We start from the raw sequence: 5496 nt of genomic DNA on the forward strand, positions 1-5496 counted from the left end.
AGTCAATGAGAGCAGTTAGCCAGAAGCAGAACTATAGAAACCATGTTTAAAGAAATAGCACATTTAAAGAGTTTCCCAGAACAATGGACTTTGGTGGATTAGGTCTTTGCTTTTTGTTTTGGCAGGTGGTGCTGTCTGCATGCCAAGTTTTATTGCCAGAATGGTACTTCCATCATGGAGTCAATTGTGCTAAGGCCCAGTGCTTATTAAAAGTCTGGGGCCTGTTACATTTCCCACTGGTCCTATTGAATGAGTCAAATCGTGGGCTCACCCTGTACTATTGAATTGATACATAACAGCCCATATATCTAAGATGCAGGGCCCTGTTGATAATGCAATCAAAATGAAAGACACAGCCAGTGCTGATAGAAGAGCAGTTAGCTGTGGGACCAAAGGAACAGAGATGGGTACCCATTGTCTGATTCCTCTCTCTCTCCTCTCTCTCCTCTCTCTCTCTCTCTCTCTCTCTCTCTCTCTCTCTCTCTCTCTATCTCTCTCTCTCTTTCTTAGGTTTTCCCTAACCATGTCAAGATATTTGTTCTAATTACTTCTCATTGATTAACATAGAAACAACAGGTTTCCCCCAAAGCCATATATAGCCCCCCTTATCTCATGAGAAGTTAGTTAGTCTAAGCCTCTGGTTTTCTAGGATTACTCTGCAAGGTAATCTAACTGCTGTTCAATTTAGAAAAGGAAGGTTTTAATACCTGTAGGTCCTGATCAACCCATCTACCTAGTTTCTTGAAGTTTTTATCTTCCATGGCGAAGGCTGATGTGCCCATGGCTGTGGAGTCAGCTCTCCCTCCTGTGGCCATGAGTGTCATGAGGCAGATGCGGTTCTTTCTTTTCTTTTTTTTTTTTCTGATCCAGGGTCCATATTAAAATGTATTTCCCTACTTCCCCATTATATAGTAAGATCCATAAACATAGTTTCTCAATGTGGAAAGCATCAAACCGTTAGAGCATGCCCACAAAGCAGTCTCAGGGGCTCAGAAACATTGCTGTTGTCCAGGTAAGTTAACCTACAAGGTGGAACATCAGGCATCAGAATAATAGGCAGTGCCTAAGTAAAAGGTGTTGGATATTAGACTAGTTTCAGCCCCTTGTAAGTGCTCGGAAATTAATCTGGGCTGCTCCAGTCACAGTGAACTTTATCAGTCAGTGGGCTGGCAGTCTGGTCAGCTCCTATGCTCCACAAGGGTGGGGGTCCAAGCATCCTGGCTGGGTTTTGACTGGGAATAATTAACTAAGTGGTGGGCCTTGTGAAGGGTGGAAAGTAGGGGTAGGGACCTGCAGGTGACCTGTCAGAGGAACAGCAGGTGGCAACTGAGCTTCGGGGCATCAGCCCATTAGGAAGCAAAGCACTGATGGTGGGTGACACTTGGGTAGGCAAGGTCCCAAGAGCCTTGGCTTCAGAATGTCTTTTGCTATTGCTGTGTCTTTGTATGTTTGCCGCTGTCATTTTGTTCTCTGGTATCTGGCATGGTGTGAATAGGTGTGGGAAAAACCCCACTGCACTTAATGTGGTGTGATTATCTCACGAAAATATCCCATTCTACTGTGGATTATTTTGAAGATGATTTCCTCCTAAACTGTAGTGTTTAACTGACACAATGATTTTATTCAATAATAGTGTTAGTTTAAATAGGGTTTTGATGACAGAGGGTTTTTAATAAATATAGTAAAAGATTATGATAGAGGTTAGTTTGATGGGAAAATTAATACAGGTAAAAGCAAAATATGGTGTTGCTCCTGCACCTGACAAAACAGGGGCTGCGGAGGATAGAAAATAAGAACAAGAAAGGGTCACACCGCTGAGAGTAATGAGTTTCTCTCCAGGAGCAGTGTAGGCTGTGGCTTGGTTAGGGATTAAGGAAAACAATCGAAGCTAAACTAGCTCAAGTTCTTTTAATCTTAATGCTGAGAATTGTGTTCATTTTCAGTGTTCATTACAGCTGAAACAAAGCTTAAATGTGACTTAAGGTTAGGTTAAAGTGTTTTTGTTTATAGCTTTGAGGTGAAAAGCCTGGAGAAACACTCCAAAGTTTAGAAAGTTGAGTGAGGGACTCACTGAGGTCAGAAAACAAGAACAAGACAGCCCAGTTATCGTTAGCTGATGTGCCTTTCTTGTTAGGATGGGTTGGCAATCAAATGTGTTATTCAATTCCCTGTACCCATTTCTGCCCTCAGCTTCCTGATATTAAAAAAAAAAAAAACTGTGACGATCGCCCCCTCCTCCTGCCCCAGCCGCCCATCAATGCCTGTGGCAGGTGGAAGAGCCTGCCACCACGTGCAGCACACAGGAACAAGCCCTGCACCTCACATGAGCTGCACAATAGAGTCAGTCTTGTTGGAAGAAGTGTGGGTGAGCCAGCCCTGAAGTTGAAAGCATGGGAGAGCTATCCCCACTACTCACCTGTCAAGTGATGGCAAGGTGGGAAAGATACCCTTTCCCCACTGCCATCAATGCTGATAAGAGGGGGCTATCTAGCCCTGCCCCTCATCTGCGGCAGCACTTGGGGAGAGTGACCCCTAAGCCTTGCCTGAGCAACACATTGGGGTTGGCCCTGAAGATGTAAGTGTGGGAGATCTGACCCTGCAGGCATGAGAGCTGGAGGAGAACTGGCCCCGCCCCTTCCTCATCTTATCAAAGGGTGGACTCCAAAGCAAAGCAAGAGACCTCCCCCTGGCGGTGAGGACAGGGAAGAGTTGGTAGTCTGACCATCTCTGCAACTACCCAGGTCCAGAACCAGGGTTCTGGGTTGGCCCACCCAGTGCCCACCCCATCTGTGATCTGCTGGAGCACCTGAAAGGACCAGTTCTGCAGACCCAAAGCTGCAGGATTTCCACAACTCACTGCAGCAGCAGGATAACCAAGAGGAGTTCTAGAGAGGACACAGCATCTATAGCGTAGCAGAAACCAGAGACCATAAACCAGACCAATGACTCTTTGCAATGAACACTTACAAGTAAAGATATATGATAAAAGTGTTTAATGCATGACTCACTATGTCACACTACAGCTTCCATGACTAGATTCTCCCCTTCCTTTTTTTCATTTTCTTTTTTCTCTCAACTTTTATCTGGATGGGGAACTGCAAGGGCAGAGGGCAGATACCCAGGGACAGGAATGAATGAGACTGAGATGCAAGATATGAAAGACACAGGAATAAATAAAAAGGAAGCTTAAAAAAGCTGTTGAAGAATGGATATGCACCCAGAGGATTTAAAGTAGAGACGACTGGTTGTTTATCATGTATAAAAGTTTAGATTTGTGCTTCTTTTAAGATTGCTTATAAGGTTACCTTCTGAGATAAATAATAAAGTGATTGGTCCTTTCTTTGTAACTGCAAAATGCAGCCTGCCAGCAAAGAACTAGCTGAGAAAAATACCTTGTTTGTTTACACTCAGTTAATCTTTAGCAAGTTGCTTAGGTATGAATGTATTTGGGTTCTTGGGATGGTTTTGTTTAATCGTGTAAAGGAAATAAAAATCCTATTGCTTTTCACCTATATTCATTATACTCATTCATTTAATAATAAAATGTAACACATAGTAATTTTTATATTGCCTGAAAGACATTGTTGGTATGTATAAGCTGTAAAGGGAAAATAAAAAGAGAGAGAAAATAATAGAGAGACCTTAAAGGTGTGGGTTTTTTTTCCTTTCTTGCTAGTCCCAAAGAGTTAAGTTTCCTCCTTTTGCCAGACCCAGAGAATCAAGTTTTACTCCCTCAGTTTGAAAAGTCAAGTTGAAGCTGGGTGGTGGTGCACGCCTTTAATCCCAGCACTCGGGAGGCAGAGGCAGGCAGATCTCTGTGAGTTCAAGACCAGCCTGGTCTACAAGAGCTAGTCTCAGGACAGGCTCCAAAGTTACAGAGAAACCCTGTCTTGAAACACCCAAAAAGAAAAATAAAAAAGAAAAGTCAAGTTGAGTGATTAGTTCTCCAACTCTATGGATTCCTCGGTCCCTGAGCTGCTGAAGGCTGGTCCTCATGGCAGCAATAGGGATCCCTCAGATTCCTGGACAGTGGAGGTGGGACTCTGGCCCTGGATGTGTTAAGTGCTTTGGAAGGGAGATTTGGTTGGGACCTTGATACAGGTAGGAGATCTTTGTTAGGACCCAAAGATCTAGGGACCTTAGAGACAGTATTTTCTGGATAGTAATCTATCCCCATGGTCCCTTCCTGTAGCAAAGAGTCTGGTGTCTACTTTTTCCTTATTTCCTAAAGGCTAGAATTTTTCTTAAGGAATTTTTAGAAAGCTTCAATTTTACAACCTCAGCTTTTGCAATGGAAGCATCCTTGCTTTTGGTAACTGGGGGTGGGGGCAGCCACAGGGCATGCATAGAATTGTAAGCTCTGTATTCCTGCTCAAGAAATAAACTACATGACTTTCTTTTTCAGACACTACTAAATTCTTAAAGCAGGCAGCAGCGAGCAAAGGTTAATGGTTGCCGGGCTGTTTTTCTTTGTTTTATGTCTAAAAGCCATTTATGAATGCATACATATTGTATTCATTTTGCTGGGTCTAGGTTACCTCACACAATATATTTTTTTCTAGATCCATCCATTTGCCTACAAATTTCAAGATGTCATTATTTTTATTTAACCACTGAGTAGTACTCCATTGTGTAAATGTACAACATTTTCTTTACCCATTCTTTGGCTGAGGGGCATCTAGATTGTTTCTGGTTCTGACTATTACGAATATCGCTGCTATGAACATGGTTAGTCAGATAGTCTAATGAATAGCCTTTGTGGAGGACTGGAGGACCTGTAGTGACTTGAGAAAGGAATAGTTAGTGTCCTACCAACTGCTGGTCCCTAAGCCAGGAAAGCAGTGGTGGGGGGCGGGTTTCAAACATAATATCATAGAGGGTCCAAAGTAAAACAAAGGGAAGGTCTGTCTACCCTTCGCCAGACTCTGATGGGAGTTTTGTTAGCATTTTTCAAAGTTCTCTTTATTCTCTCTACCTGCCCAGAACTCTGAGATCTATGTGCACAATGAGGTGTTTGATCTATGTCTAAAGCTATGGTAAAGCTATCGATGTAGAAGTTTTAGCTATGAAAGCCAGGCCACTGTCAGACCCCATTGCTATGGGGGAGTGGTGCAAATTAGGGGACTAGTTCCTGGAGGAGCTTTTCAGTTGCTGTTTGAGAAATTTCAGTCCAGTTGGGGAACACATCTACCCACCTGGAAAACACATTTTTAAAAACTAGCAAGTACTTTATCCTTCCCTGACAGGTTGGATCTCAGGGAAGTCAGTTTTCCAGAGTTAGCTGGGGTGTTGGCCTCTCGTTTGGACTCCTTTCCTGGGTAAGGACTGTTTTGGATTTATGCGAGCTTAAACCTGTCATCTGGCTGAGACATCTTGGTCTGAGTCATTCAGAAAGTATGGGGATGTTCTTTTGGGAACTCACCAAGGCCAGCTGGCCTGGGTCTGAAAAAGCCTGGGATAAAACCGGACTCGCTGAACATAGCGGACAATGAGGAC

Source organism: Microtus ochrogaster, unplaced genomic scaffold (genome assembly GCF_000317375.1).
Source record: "Microtus ochrogaster isolate Prairie Vole_2 unplaced genomic scaffold, MicOch1.0 UNK16, whole genome shotgun sequence".
Taxonomy (NCBI): Eukaryota; Metazoa; Chordata; class Mammalia; order Rodentia; family Cricetidae; genus Microtus; species Microtus ochrogaster.